Source organism: Anas platyrhynchos, chromosome 8, assembly GCF_047663525.1.
Source record: "Anas platyrhynchos isolate ZD024472 breed Pekin duck chromosome 8, IASCAAS_PekinDuck_T2T, whole genome shotgun sequence".
NCBI classification, from domain to species: domain Eukaryota; kingdom Metazoa; phylum Chordata; class Aves; order Anseriformes; family Anatidae; genus Anas; species Anas platyrhynchos.
In genome coordinates, this window is record NC_092594.1 from 28481621 (window position 1) to 28497895 (window position 16275).

At 43.0% G+C, this 16275-nt stretch overlaps 1 protein-coding gene across 20 annotated transcripts in view; it reads left to right on the forward strand.

The window, feature by feature from the left end:
- The window catches only part of PTPRF (protein tyrosine phosphatase receptor type F), a 362946-nt gene that overhangs the window by 81619 nt on the left and 265052 nt on the right, over positions 1 to 16275 (forward strand). For 17 of the 20 annotated variants that reach the window (XM_038183345.2, XM_038183344.2, XM_038183350.2 and 14 more), the window contains exon 2: positions 8754 to 8834. The exons of the other annotated variants lie outside the window; for them this stretch is intronic. The gene's annotated coding sequence lies outside the window, so the exon portion shown is untranslated. The remainder of the gene's footprint in view (positions 1 to 8753; positions 8835 to 16275) is intronic. 20 annotated transcript variants of the gene reach the window in all.

Consider the following 16275-nt stretch of genomic DNA (forward strand, 5'->3'; position numbering starts at 1 on the left):
TTGTGGTAGAGTGTGATATGAAAATTGCAATGGGTTGAAAAGGGGAAAAAAACACCCACAAACAAAGAACTAAACCTGTCCATTCCATATTGTATCGTTATTGTTTTAACATTTGTTTCTCATAACATAAAAGCCTTTTTTCTATTACAGTCAGAATTTGCTGTCCTATGGAGCAAGCCATTGGGCAACCAAAGAAGGCTGGGAGCCAGTAACCTTCAAAGAGCAATCCTAGTCCAGACTTCTACAGCTACTCAGTGGCACTCTTGCAGGTTCCACAATATCGTTGTTCGGATGTTTTGTTATCTCATATTCACTTCTGTACTCCCCTAGTCCTAGAGGTGTTCTGGTTTTCTGGTGGTGGCTATGTACGGGTGTGGCTGTAATTGTTCTGGAGAATTTCAGTTCTCTAGACTCCCTTATTGTTGGCTTTGTACAGTAGTCTACTTGATGTGCAGTTACAATTCTGCAAAAGAGGAGTTTTGGAACCTTTGAGCAGGGCTCAGAGAGCGCTTCTTTCTGATTCATCCTGACTAAGCATGCTCTGTTCCTTTACGTTTTTCCAAGCTAGCTGAGTATCAGCACAGATTTTTCTCAGACAACACTGTTACTATGTGCTTATAAAATGTGGAGAGCTCAGATTTTGAGATTGTGTATAGAATGAAATATTCCTTTTGGTTTGTGCTTGGCAGACTTAAAGGCTGAGGTAGCTGTTTGAGGTATGGATGCTTTGAATGAGACTGGAGGCACATTGCTCAAGCACACTATCCCCAACGCCAGATATCCGAAGTACAAGTACAGGCACAGTAGGCTGATGTGTAATATGTTTGTTCTTATAAAGAATAACTCTAATTCCTAATAATTAGATACTTTTAATTCCTAAGACATATATGTCTTTATCCCTTGGATTACTCATGTTTTTTGTATGTCTGTCATCCTTGTCACCCCGTTCCTCGAACCTCAGTTAAGCCCTTGGAGGCTCCGTTTGCATTATGGGTTTGTTTAAAAGCTAAGTACTCACAGAGGGGGGAGCAGAGGTGCTACAAGGCAACCTCTATTAGAAAGATGGTTCCGAATTTGTCTCCTGTAGCACTCTCATGAAGATGGTAAGAGGATGAGTGTGTATCAGAAATACTATAGTGTGTGTATATAGTGTATAGAAAACGCTATAGGAATTATCTTGTTATAGTTAAAATGTAGCAAATGAAACACAGGCAGGGACCACATGGGCATCAGAAGTAATCGTGGTCAAACCTTCTGTTTCCCAAGGCAAAATAAAATGCCTACTGAATATCCCAAGTGGGTAGAAGAACCAGATTTAGAAGGCATCTTCAGCTGGTGAACTGGTAGAAGTTTTTATATCCTTTTGACTTTCTTTGACATTTGGGGCATTTTTTTATTTTTTATTTTTTTCCATTGCTAAGGCATCCTCAAAGATGGTAAAAACATATAAGCAATGTTCCTAGGTTTCACACACTTGGGAGTCGTAAAGGTGTTATTTCTCCTTTGAAGCTTCATTACTTATTCATCAAAATTAGTCATGTTTAGCTTCACAGATAAGAGAGATTGTTCAGAATTGGGGCATCATAGGAGATGTTTTATGGTGAGTGGTGTCTGTGCTTTGTGACCCAAACTTGTTTGACTTGCTGCTGAGAACCTAGAGTGATACTTTTCTATAAAAGACTACCAAGAAACCTAGTATCAACTCCTTTCTTTTTTTATATACGTAATTTTTTCAGGAAAAAAAAGCTACAAAACGTTAGGCAAATACACGTGTTCACTCCAGTAGTCCTGTTTTGGTCAAAGGAAATCTTGCATATTGGTGATCTTTTAGTTGGTGCTGAGTGCTCATCTGCCTTCAGTCTCAAAGGCGTCTGCAACTAGAAGGGTCATCAGCACATCAAGATGCAGATACTTAGTGTACCTGCCTCGTTATACTGGGCCTTATTTACCTTAATCCAAGCAGGAAACCTAAGTCCTCCAGCTCTGGAAATGCTCAGATGACTCAGCTTGGTAAAGGACCTTGTCCAGTGATGCCAAAAGGAAGGATATGTTGTTCCTGCCCTGGTGGCGTACATTTTCTAACTTCCCTTAGCATGTGCTGATGCTGCATTATGGAGCTTAGAAACTCCAAAGTCCACGTAGTCTGGTAGTTGGCATTCTTGCTGCAGTAGGCAGGAGCAGGGTTTCTTCTCAGCCGCATGCCTGGGATTTTTTGAGTGCAGACCTTTTAAGCACTTTTGAAGCACATGGGATTCCTCTCTACAATCATGCCTTGGTTCTCCACGGCCTAACTAGCCCTTCATTTGTATCATGCATTTTGTTGTCTTTTGTGTTTTGTAGACATTGAAGACTGAAGTGATTGCTGAGCTGAGAGGTCCCTTGTGACCCAGAATTGCATTTTCCATAGAGATAAACTGGCACTCGAAATCATAAAAGATGGATTTTTTTTTGAATTGTTCTGTCCTTCTGCCCAGCTCCTTTTTTTTTTTTTTTTTAACACTTTGGAAAAGCTAGGATATTCTTTATATACCCACGAAGTTATTGAATATATTAATATACAGTTTGGAAAACAAACTCACTTTGTACTTCAGTATCAAAGCAAAAAAAAAAAAAAAGCCTTAAAATTAATGCTATCTGCATAGCTAAGACTAGGGTAGCTTGCTGCAAATCAAATGTTTCTTCATCTTCTTAAATTTTCTCACTGATTTGCAGAATATCAACTTGGTTCTCCATTTATTATACCACATAAAATTTTTGCAAGCCAGATGCTCACCAAAGGTAACATTAGACACTGAGCAAATAATTGTTTTCTGTCACACTGCATTAGTAACTGGGAAGAAAGTGTTTCCTAATTTGTATTTGTGCAGTACTAAATATAGCTCTAGCACAGCTTAACTTCAGCTTTAGCCATTCATGTCCCTGAGAAATTCAGCACCCTGTTTGTCATTTACTGAGGAAATGATTTTAGACATTCTTCTGTGCTTCTTGCACTCCCATTTGTGAGTTTTATAGTCTTGGGAACTTGACTATGAGGCTAACCACATTCACAGAACATCCTGATAATCCTGGGCTATTGCTGTCTGCAGGGACTATTGCAGAGCATTTTTTTCCTCGTAGGAGTCACAGGATAGCAAGCCTTGGTCTCAACTCCCTCATTCAGCATTTAACAAGGAGCAGGTAGTATATAGATTTAATTTTCCAGCAAAAACCGCTCTCATTCTTCCACCTTAAATATGTTATTTATCACCTGTGCTACTCTGTAGCTGTTCTCATGTCATGCCATCAGCTCTACTGATCATAAATAACCTGTTAAGTATTCAGATTGGACGGTACTGGAGAAAATCACGCTGTTATCCTGTAAGGAAAATCTGATGATGTAGATAGGAGTGTTGAATAGATTGTCTCTTCCGCAGGGAAGTGTACTAGCTGATTTCTGTGCCTTGGGTTTGTAGAGAGACCATGATGGTACTTAGTCATTTACCTCTGTCACTTCTTCAGCCTTAAGTGTGCTGCCAGCTCATGCATGTCGTCATTGCTCTGCCCAGCTTCTCATGTTATGGGTGATGCATGTAATTAGGAGGAGGAGGCAACAGGCCTGCTGTTGCTGGTGGGAAGGAGGAATCCTGTGTACCTGGCGCTAGCTGTCTGCCTACACCTGTATCTCTTACCTTCAAAGAGATCACTTCCTCAAAGGATGCAGAAATCTAAAGAAAATTGCCTAGGTTTATAACAGCTTTCCTCTTGGCAGACTGAGATTTATTTATACTGCTGTTTGCTACGCCGTAGGATGTGACAGGCAATTCCTTGTGTCTGCGCTCTGTCTAAAACGTGAGTGATCGCTGGGAATACGAGCGATTGCATTAGAAACTTTCCTCCCTCCAGTGGGGAGAGTTTGAGCTTGAACTCTTCCCCTCATTGAGGTCTTTGAAGTTTGGGTCTTCAAAACTGTTCTCCACTCCCACCAGTGCAGTCATCATCCTTGCCTTCTGAGACGGGCTGGACCAGGCTCCCTTCAGAGGCCATTAAAGCTGTTTGTTTCATCCTCCGGAGAGGTCAGTGGAGAACGACACAAGTAAGTAATTATTCCCTGACTCTCCTCCAGCAGCTGAGCGAGCTGTGGAAGTTGTGTGACTTGAAACATCATTAAAACTCCGGGCAGCGTGGAGTGGCTGTGAGCCTCAGCAGCGAGGAATCCTTGTGCACACAGCGGAGGGGAGGGCTGAGGAACAGGTGGTATTTAGGAGCTAATTAATATTTGTGAATAACAACGTGCTATTGGTAAGAAAACAAATCACTCTGCGTCTGAATATTTATGGTAATGACTTTCAAAGCTGCTTGGATTGCGCAGTCTTTTTCCAGCTGTTGCATCTCCTCTTGTGCCACAACGCTTCACGCTGGGGTGAAAGCCTTCTGTGCTGCACGTGGCTGGGCTGAGCAGAGCATGCAAGTTGAGAATATTCTCAACAGTTCAATATTAGTGGGCCATGAGGCCCCAAATGTTTTTAAGCATTCTTTGCTGGTAGAGCAAGCCATGCAATTTATTTAGCCTGAGATTTCATCCCATTAAGAGCCAAGCCATGCACAGAGATAATGCTATGTTTGAAGAGAAAGCAGGTGTTAAAGGTTGTTCTCCCTCTTAATGTTGTGTGCGAGTGTTTTACAGTAGATCAAACTTGCCTAATGTAATCTTCATAATGCTTTCATTTAAAATGCTCCCTGTGGTTTGTATTTGTGGAACTGAAAGAGCAGACTCTACTTTGTAGCTTGGTGGGGCGGGGTGTTCGATTGAACATATGTTCGCACTGCCGTTTGGGAAAGATAATAGGTTTTTAACCTCTGTCAGTGTTAGACTGAGGTATTTATGGAGCTCTATTAAAGCTGTGCCTAGGCAGCTAACCTCGCCATACAGGTTTTTCGCAATTTGCCATTTTCTTTTGATAAGTTGCGGATTTTCTTGGCCTCTGACTGCGCCTCTTGCTGTGTCAACCAGCACGGGAGCTTACGAAGGAGCAAGGAATTCCTTGCTGTTGTCAGCGCTGCGTAAAATGCTTGTGGCTACTGCTATTGTGTGTTCAGTAAACATTGTCATGTAGATTAAAAAAGCAGCTTTTCAGAGTTTCAGAAAATGTTGCGTGTTCCCTTCTGGGCTTGATGCACAGAAGCAGGGAAGCTGGCAGACTGGCAGCAGTGCTCATGCTTTCAGCTGCTGCAATTCCTGTGTCCGGCTGCAGGTCCGGGGCATGTGCATCGGCTGCAGGGCACAGCCGATGGCTGCTGGATGCACGCAGGGAGGCTGCAGCCTGGCTGCTGCTGCAGGCCCCCAGTTTAACACGGGAGGGGGAAGCGGTGTGTGTTTTGGGAGATGAGTTTGTTTTAATGGGGGAAGGTGTAATTTAGTGTGCTGAAATCCTACTGGTATGCCATCGCTTCCATCACTTCAGGCTTCTAACAATGTAAATTGCCATGGTGGAGACTGCAGTGTGTTCACAGAGGAGTTTATCTCCAGTGAACTGCCATTACCACTTTCGTCACTGCTGATTAAATTTTTCTGTTAATGTTTAATCCTAAATAGCAAATGCCTAATGTTTATATGCCCTCTCTGGATAAGCAGAACATCCGTTTTATAAAGTTGCATATGACATCCAAAACGGAATCTGTGTATAATTTTAAATACACGCGAATCAGACAAACAGATGCAAAGAAATTTAGAACTTAAGTAATTACTTGAACATGAGCACAGAGCACACCCTGTTACGGGAGGGTTTTCTGGGGATCTTAAAGTGCACATTAAGTGGTGTATGACGGAGTATTGTCTGACCTTATCTTTGCTCTCTGTCTCTATCTTAATACGTACAGTGTAGAAGAGGCTTTTGGTGGCATGTTTCCTCTGCCTTTTTTAGCAGTAGTGCCACTGGAGTGTGTAGCTGAGAATAGCTGACTTGAACTGTCCCATAGACATAAATGCAGAACCTACTTCAGCATTTGGAAGAAGGAGTCCTGAGTGAAATAAGTTCATGTGTACCTTATGGAAATCTGCAATTACGTTTGTGAGAACTATAGAAAACTCCACAAGGTTTCCAAAGAGTAAGTACAATAGAAATGCATAAAAAATGGTATCATAGTTAGCAGCAGAGACTGATACTTGTAAGGGAGGAAATTAATATAAATTGTTGGCTTACAGAAATTTCAAGCATTTTTATGCATTTAATAAAGGGTTGCCGTTTAAGTAGCTTAAGCATCCTTCTGTGTAGATAACGTGTCCTGGGATTTAACAAACCACTTACTGCTGGATGGATTCCACTCAGATGTGATTGCCATTCTTGCAACAAAGACTAGCTGATGAAGAGAGTGAAAAGAAACAGTACTGAAATGGTCATCACATTAGTATGAGGAAAGGGGGAGAACAGGTTTGTGTCATCTTTCTTCTGTAAATGTAGTATGTTAGAGTGTTGGTCATGGGCAGGATGTGTTACATAAAACAGAATCAAAATATTTTTTCTACCCACAAAACTGCCTGGGCCAAGTTGTCTCAACTTGGGGGAGGTGTTAGCTGGACATAGACCGTCTGGGCAGAGACAGGAGCTGGCAGGACAAACCCTGATGTGTTGGAGGCACCACACAGCAGCAGCCCAGCTAGAGCCAGGTTTTTGGTGGGCATGACTGGAAAGAAAAGCACCCAGGTAGATGTGTGAGTGCTTGAAAGAGAGAGGGCTTCCCTCAAATCCCAGGGAGCCTGGCAGAAGGTACCAGGATGCTTTTCTAAAACTCAGACCTGAGGGATGGAGACTGGCAACATGGGATAGCTCAGGGTGGGAGTGGGTGACCTGATGCTGAATGAGAGATGCTCGGGTGTGAAAATTGGGACCCTGCGTGAGTGAGAGGTGGTGCGGGACACCTTAAGACATTGTGTAGATGAGAGAGCTTGCTGGGACAGAAGAAAGAGGGACACGGTCAAAGATATGAAAAACATATTGAGGAGCATTGTGAATAGATACTGGCAGGGTAAGACCTCAGGGTTTAAAACAGGAACACGTTGTGAATGACTGCAGCGAATGCTGCGAATGTGTGCCAGAAGTAAATATAGTAGAGTAAGCACTGCTACAGAGTCATTGAAGTCAATGCTGCATAACATAAAATTGCATAATATATTTATTTGTGAAGGTTGTTTTAAATGGATCCGAGTCCTTGGAAAGGTGACTGTGTTCTGGCTCCCTAGTCTGAGGTTTCCGATGTGTCCGTGTCCGACCAGGCGGCAGGCTGCCAGCAGAGGCCTGAGCTCGCACTTGCCTGACCTGCTCGCAGGCTGCATGCGCCCCCAGAGTAAAAAAGGAAAGGGGTTTTTGTTGGCCTTGTCTGCTCAGGTTGGAGAGTGGGAGGGTAGATGTGGGTGTACAGAAATGCAAGGGGCAGCGAGCTGGCAGCTCATCTCAGCCCCACGTCAGGCCTCGGTGCCAGTGTTCCTCCTGGCTGGCACCAGCCTTGTGGTGGCACCGCAGCCGCCAGAGGCCTGGGCTTCAGGGCACTGTCATGCTCTGAAATCAGAGTACTGAAAATGTTTACAAAATGAGTACTTTGTAAATGGTAAAGATTAAATAACACATTTTACACATTTGTATAACTTTGAATCGTTTATCCTTCTGAGGACTGCAGTCACTTGGCTCATTTTAAAGAACGTTTAACAACCTAACCAAGCCAAGCTGGAGCTGTTGCTTCCAGAGCAGAGCTGGCACTGAAGAGAAAGGTGTGTTTCTGGGGAGACCACGTGTGTTCCTTGTAGCCTCCCTCGCACGGTGAGCTGGGCTCAGGGCACGGCATGAGGCAGGTGGGAGCCATGGCTGGTGCTGAGGGGAGTCGGGAGATCTTTGGCAAAGAGCTTGGGAGCTGGCGTGGTGGAAGTAAGCCGTGTCTCCGTGCTGATAGCATGCAGGGTCATGACCGCGGGAGGACTGCTGGAGAGAAACTTTTCTCTAAGCTGGGTAGTGGAGGGGGTTACCGGCTGGAAATGCTGGAGAAACATGCTTTTACTTGGCACAGTCACAAGGTGACAGTCAGCCAAAATCATGATGCCATGTGAAAGACAGTGAGGTGGCTTAAACAAAGCAAGTGGATAACCTTAAGGTTGGAAGGGCCATCTGAGAGAAAACTGAAAGAACTTGCTTGGTCTGGGCGGTGAAACGAGTCCTGACAGGGAAGTGGCATAATTCAGTTTTATCGGCAGGGAAATAAAATTCAGGGATAGAGAAAAGCTGTTTAAGCTACAGGATCAATGTTGGCCTGAAAACAAATGGGTAAAAACTATTCAAGAATAAACGTTAGGCTCAAAATTAGCAGTTTTTCTGCCTGCGGGAGGAATTAGGTCCCAGAGTGTGCATCAGACAGGGGAGGCAGGGAGGAGCGCTGTCTGTATGCTGGGGCTCAGTCGCATTATCGTGGTTCTTCGAGGTGGCTCTGGTCACACAGCACTGAGCTAATGATTTGTGACGGAAAACCCTGTCCCTGTGTCCCTCCACATCCACGTGTGGTGATGCGTCACCATGATGGCACCATGTCGGGGTAGGAACGGGGCAATTGGCCCCTGCTGTCACGGGTTTAAAGCTGTCTGGGTGGGAATACGTGCTAAAACTAACTGCTTTTTCCCCAGGATGGAGAATTGTGTCATTAAGCGAAGCTTTAACCTTTACTGTTTAGTCTGTGAATTTCTCTGCTCTTACAATCATTTATGACACTTATTTTTATGTTTGTTTTTTTCCTAGGTATTTTTATGGCCTCTGTCACAGTAGCGTCTCAGCGTCTCACAGGCATTTATGGATTTATTCTGAGAACGTTCCTGTGAGGTAGGGAAACGTTATTACCTGCGTTTTACAGACTGGGAGCTGAGGCACAGCGAGATAAAGGTTGCAGGAGGAGTCTGTAGCACAGCCAGCAGTCAAACTCTGATTGCTAGCAACTTGTTTATTGTCCTAATCACAAACCTAGCTACTGGGTTTTGGCTTTTTTCCTTTTCCTTTTTTTTTTTTTCTCTGTAGAAACAATCTGTGAGGGGCTTGGAGGACCTGTGGAAAATATGATTAGGGCTCCTGGTGTCCTTTTTTAACTTTGTTACTTGTGAGTTGACATGCCTTTCTAAAAATATCAGCAGATCTGTTTATGTTAAATGATTAACATGTTTAGACTTTCAACAGATAAGCTGTCATGCTTTTTTTTTTTTTGAGTCAGTAACTCCTTTATCCTACCTGTCTAGGCTTGTTGAATTCTTACCCTGCCTAAGCTAATGCCATCCCAATCACCTAAAGCAATGCCAAGAATTTCATCATCCATGCAAAGATCGGATTCATGTCAAGACAGGTGTAAAGTTTCTCAAGCACATTTATGTATAATTACTGTTTAACTTTATTTTTCAAAGGTCTTTCCAAGCCAGTTAAAATGTTCACCTTTGAGCTCCCAGATTCTCCCAGAAATTGGATTTCAGTGCCTGATTAGTGATGCTGATCCCTTTCAAAAGTATTGCAAAGTTCCTGACACGTGTGTGCGCACTGAATTGTAATGTACATCATAAAATCAAATATGAATAACAGCTTGAAAAATACGCTTTTTTTCTTCAAATAAGTAACTCTTAAGATAGGTCTTCCTTGAGCCCTTCTTTCACCTCAAGTTGGTATTTAAAGTGTGACTTTTACTGCCTAAGGAATTTTCTTAGAGCTACAGGAACACTACAAATTATGAAGACACCAGTAGGCTCTCACAATTAAATATTTTTATTGTCTATTAAAATAAGCAACATTATTAAAATGATAACATTGCAAAGAAATATTTAATGCCATCTTCTAATTTTGCACTCTTTATTATACACACACTGAATTATATTTATGCTCTGTATTAATGTATATTACATGTCTTTGTGTCCCCAAGAATGAAACCCTAATGACTCATGAACTGTCTCAAAGTGTACTAAATAAGATTAAAGAGCTGGCCAGTGACCTTAACAGTCAATTAGGCTATGCATTACTCAACCCAGTATTTGTGGAGCGCAGAAGGGAAGCAAAAACTCATTAGCTGAGATGCTGATACTTGAAACAAACAAGATTTCTCTAAAACCAGGAACAAGTCTTGTTGTTTACATGAAGATTAGAGCACTTTACAGTAGATACATGTTTGTGTGTATATGTGTCTGGAAGTCCTACAGTGTGGTCCTGCGAGGGTGAAAAAAGCCTGCTGGAAGAGTGCAGGGGAAGAGCTTTTGGGTTGGAAGAGATTCTGCTGGGCACAGGTGGCATTGGTCAGGCACTGGTGGGTGCTGTAGGAGATGGTGCTCAGGTGGTGGGATGTGCCACCTGAGGTGTTCCAGCAATCTGTTTCACGGACACAACAGAGCAGAACTTGTTGGCATGGCACACTGAGTGCGTTTCCTCAGAGCTGAGCCCTGTTTTTTTGGATGGGAGAGCAAACGGAAAGGCTGTGTGTGTGTGCCCACTGCAGAGCAGTGTGTGAAGACCATGTCCCCATCTCACACAGGTCAGGAGAAGGGGAAGACAAGAGCAGCAATGATGTTACATGGGAGCTGAGATAGCAGCTGTGGTCACGCCAGCCAAACAGTGGTCCTCAAAGGCTGCTCAGTTTCCTAGCCTTTCTTTTCCAGTATGTTCAATTTTCAGCTGACCCTGAGAAGGTCTTCCATCATTCCTAATGTAAACTCAGGTTTTAGGAAATAAAAGATGACAGACTTGGCCCGTACAAAATGCTGCTGAAAGTACATTTTGAGTGGCATGCAATAACATCTTTTAAAGTAAATCAAATTTTTTCAACATAAATTGGGCAGAATCTCACTGATCTAGGTCACAGTTTATCTGTAGGGGTTCTTTTCAAATAATTTCCTTAATAAAGTCCATCTCATTTTTGGGGGGACAGGAGAACCTGGAAAAAAAAAGTGTATTTTTGCTGTTCCAATGAATGGTAGACGAAGAAAAAGGAAGCTTTTTCAATCATGTCAGGCTGAATCTAATGCATCAAGGAATGATTTTATAGGAGAAACCCTGAAGATAAACTGTAACCTAGATTAGCCGAATTCAGATTAGGTTTTCAGGAGTTTGGAGACTGCAGTACATCCTGAAGCAGTCTTGACATTCATTTAAACTAAAATTGTTGTATGGTTGCTCTTTCAAGAACATAAAAAATATGTTAAGTTTCCATTTAAGTGTTATAGTTGCAAAATTTATTAATTTCAATCTGCTTGAAAAGATTAAAAACAACAACAAAATAACAACCACCCACAACTTAGTATTTTCCACATGAACTAGCTATTGCTAGGAAAATATTATCTTTGCGATTATGGTTTGGGGATTTTTTTTTACACGCAACATTGCCATTGAAAGTTGGACATTGGGATTGCAGTTGAAAGTGGGGCTTTGGTGTGATTAGTGTTCTTTATTCTGACTTGAAAGCATAAAGCAATTGTCATCAGGTAACCTTGTCCTCTTAAAATTGTTCAAATCCTTCTATTTTTGAACTTATTTGCATTTTGGAATATGTGATGCTGTGTTCTAATTTAAAGGCTTTTCAGTAATATGGGTTATGTTTTTCTACAAAATGCTGGCACAAAGCTCATGTGATTCAAAGTGATTTGGTTGTGTTATGCCACATTGGCAGGAGCTCAGTGCTTAATGCAAAAACAAGGAGGTGCCGTTACTTCTCGCTGCAGTGTGTTTGCTGGCTGTACGCTAAATGACAGCCTCCAAAGGGCATCGGCTGAATCCGTTGGTATGGGTCAGCATCCTTCTTATAGGACTGTCTATAGTTTTTTGGACTTAGAGTCTTTAAAAGGTCCTTTTATCTTGCAAATGAGTGGAGTGCTTTAATAGATTGGTGCCCAAAGGGCATGCCTGTTGGCGATTTACCTGCCTTCACGCTGTGTCTTGGAGAATGCATGTGGAGAGGGAAGGGTGCGGCTTAAAGCTACAAATTTGGATGAGTAAAACTTGTTTCTGCTTTGAAGTTGTATGCTTTAGCTGTTCTACATGGGTATGTGTTTTCAGAAATGTATTTATGAAAAACAGCGTCAACAGATGCTGGAGATGTTACAAGATTTAGCCATATTTGCAGAATTGAACATGAGCATTAGCCCTCTGGTCTTTTTCATTTCCTTTTCTATTATATAATCAGCATATTGGTAGGTGGCTTTTGTTTTGTCACTTCACCTACTTAATTAATTTAGCTATCTGAGGGTTATGTAATAAAGGTAGAACCATAACTGCCAACGTTAACTTTGTCATCCCCTGTAGTCAGCACTTGCTAGTGCTCTGGCGCAATGGGCTTGAATAGCTGCCACACCGTGTGTGTGTGTGTGTGTGTTTTAAACCCTAGACAACTGCTGAACTCATTAAAAATACATGCTACCTAAGTTAATGTGCATAAGAAGTTTTGGTGCTGAGATCTCCTTTGAGGATATATTCAACTCTAATTAACTTGGTTTCGTTCTATCCAGTATCAGCATAGGCTTGGCTGAAACCACCTCGCATGGGTTAGACTTGTGTTTTGAAGTCAAGCTGGATGGGATGGCAGATGCAAAAGCATGCGGAGGTGCCTGCCCGGCATTCCCGGTGCCTGCCCTGCCTTCCTCCGGCAGCAGCGGGGCCTGGAAGGGGCAGGAGCACCGGCTGTGCTTCCTGGGTGCAGGGCATCACTCACAATGGGTGCGTGTCCGTCTGTAGGTATTGTACTCTCATGTCCGTCTGTAGGTATTGTACTCTCAGGCAGAGCTGTGGATTCCTAAAGATGCCCAAAATAATTAGGTTTGCTGTACAGTAATTGAACAATTGCATGATACCAAGCTCTCCTCCGACTGAAACAGATTCTGAATTTTTCCTCTTATGAAATAGGGAACAGCAGCCTAGAAGACTATCAGTATTTTATTGGCTCGGCTTTCTCTCTCCATTTATACTTTCTATTCATCATTAGTTCAAGGCTAATTTTCTAGGATTCTGCTAATTATGATTTGTTTTTCAGTGGAGCCAGGCAGCAAGAAGGGGATTACTAATGGTTACATTCGTATTAAGAGCAAATACAAGTATGCAAGGGTATGAAGTACCGGTTCTTGGCTTTTTTTGGCAGTGTTGGAAATCGAGCTCTGCTGTTATGTGCAATAAAACAGACTTCACTGAAAGAAGATTATAATATTTTATGAGGGAAGGCTTTCACTGTATCACTCATTTTATGTTGAAGACAGTACTCAGATCCATATTCAGGAGTAGGCTGCTGTATTTTGTACAACTGGGAGGATGTATGGATTTGTTGCATTTTCATCACAGCTAGTGGAGGAGAATGTTTTGGTCTTTTTAACTAGTACTTGGGTTTTAGTCTTACACAAGGATTTTCTAGATAGAAACCTCAGATAAGATGGATACTAGATGTAAAAACTAGGGGGGAACCGCTACTGGGCAATTTTTGAGTGTTCATTTCCTGAAAATTGGACCTTTTAAAGCATTTCAGGTTGAGTACACTAGAAATTGAGGCATTCAAATCACTAACTGCTTTTGAGAATGACAGCCAGAATCTCCATTAACGTTGCATCGTCTGCTTAGGGGATCACAGAGCAGAGACTGATGTGTCTTTGAGGGTGGAAATGGAGCAGTTTAAGAAGTTACAGTGCTTCACCTGAGATATGGTAACAGCATGCAACCGTGTCTAGTTCATTTCAGAGAAAAACACGGAAATCAGAGGATGATCTAAGGCTGTCTGGTTTGCTTTGCATAGAAGCAGACTACATATGCTCCTATAATAAGTTGGCATGTCTCAGCTGTAAGGATGATAATTTCCAGTTGATGAAAGGTAAATTATAGCTATAACAGGTGGGTGCATTAAAATGCTGATATGCTCCCAGATACCTGTCTGTGTTCAGACAGAAGCGGGACTCGCTGTGCTGGTTTGGACCAGTGGTCAGTCTAATTCGGTACCTTACCCCTGGCAACGATCAGCGCTAGATAACTAAGGGAATGGCACAGGAAATCATGCATTTGCTTATCAAGTGTTTTATCTGCTGGGGAAGTGTTGTGTTTTTTTCTTTAATGTATCAAGCCAAAGCAGGCTGGTTTAGTCACTGAAATGTGTTCCTTCTAAAATGCGGTTAACTTCTTCTTTCATCCTTTCTTTGCAGAAAAGGAGTTTACTGACGTTTCTTAATGTTTTCCCTTTAGACACCTCAGCTGAGGGTTGGTGTAAGCTGCATGCAAGTCTTTAATCTGGCTTGTTTTTTGTTTTTGAAAATGTTCTTCTGCATCTCCAAAAAAGCAGTCATGATAGATGAATAGTCTGGGGCTTTTTGCTAACATTATAGCCGAAAGATAAAATACTAAATGGGTTTCATGTAGTTATTGTATTGCTTGAGCGTGTCTTCATATTAATTTTAATTAATTTAAACAGGGTGATAGGAGTAAAGTGCAGAGTAGGAAAAGGATAGATCAGAAAAAGCAGATAAGATAGGTGTATTCAAATAGTCAGAGCCTGATGAAATTTGCCCTAGGGTACAGCAGCAACTAGCCAAGCAACCTTTGAACCATTTACAATTATCTTTTAGAAATTGTGAAGAGCAAGAGAGGTCTTGGAGGACTGAAAAGGGCAAATGCAGTACCTGCCTTTGAAAGAGGGAGGTCCGGGGAATTACAGACTGGTTAGTCTAGCTGTGGTGCTTAGAGAATTGGAACAAAATTTTTAATCAGTTTCTGGGAATCTGGAGGATAAAAAGAAGATAAGGGATAGGGGGGAGCGGTAGCTCTTACGTATCTTGACTTCAGTAGCTTTTGACGTAACCTCTTGTGGCATTTCTGTGGAATAGGGACACACACATTTAATTGTATGATAAACAAGTGACTGTTTAAAAACCGTGTTTGAAGAACAGTTACCTGCAACTTGCTGTGAAAATCAGGGGACCAAGGGGGTGGCATGAACACACCCCTGTTTGTCTTGGGCTGAGCTTTGTTTGCTGTTCTCTTCACTGATGTGGGCAGGGGAGTACTTAGAAGATCTGCAAGTCTGAGAGGGGCTGCAAGTGTTGTGAAGCATAGTTCAGAGGTGGATGGTCGTGGTAGGCTGAAAAAGTGTTTGGGAGCCTGCAACATGCAGCTTACCGAGCTGAAATGAGGAAATGCAAAGCAGTGAGGACGTGGTTAGGCTGCAGAGCCGCAAAAGAGCGCTTAGGTACATGCACTGGATCACCACCTATACACGAGCGAGCAGTTGCAGAGAGGACAAACTCCATCTGGAGTGTATTAGCAGGGCTATAATTCAATTGGAGGTAATGGTTCTGCTGTGCTCAGTGCTGCTCAGCCCCAGACATGGAGCCGTGTCGGTACCTCGGTGAGTGTGGGCTGGCTGAGGGCAGCTCCTGGAGGCGGCTGGGGTCTGGAAGATGGGCGAGACGTGGAGGCTGGAGACAGTGGGTGAGGGGACCGAGCGGCCGGTTGCTGTCTGTCTCGGCCGAGGGGTGGACAAAAGCTTTAACTCAGCTTCTGCCAACCACCACAAAGTATGAGAAAGATATCGGCGAGTCAAGAAAGGTGCTGAAAGAGAGTGAGTCAGGCGGAGGAGCATGCGGCTGGCCCGGGGCTGGAGCCGGAGCCACGTTCCCTGAGTGTGGTGTCCCACCCCTGGTGGCTGGTGGTGGTGAAGCAGTGCCTGACTTCTGGGGAGCATGGACAGGACACAAAGCAACGTGCACAGAGTGCAGCAAGGGAAGCCTCAGTCAGATAAAAGGGAAAAAGAGAAGCTCAAAATGAGCGTGGAAGAGTGCTGAAATAAGGGTCTAAAGAGGTTGTGGCACCTCTGTCCTTTGAGGTGCTTGAAAATCAACTGGAGAAGGCTGTGGGGCACCTGATACGACTTTGACATTAGTCCTGCTTTGTTTGGACTAGTGACCTTTCCCATCTGCCTGATTTTTGTGGTTCAGTAAACTACTTCCACCCTCCTTTTCTTGAGAGGGTGAAGTTTTTCAGTGCTAGGTCTGAGGTCGGTGGCAGTGCTCCTGCAGATAACGCTAATCAATGGCTGAGAAGGGCCAGGCATTACCGAGGGTGCTTCCCTTCGAGTAGTGTCTCTTAACATAAAGATGTTTGTTTTCTCAATCAAGCTTCAAGAGGAAATACTGTAATCAGCTGTTAAATTTCTTCGCTACTTCAGCATTTTCTTTTGTTAGAAGCACCAGGGTGTTTTCTAGGATGCTGGTGTTTAGCTTCATAGCCTGTGGGGAACCTTGGCATCAAGCACATGGATTGGGAGCTCAAAGGAGAT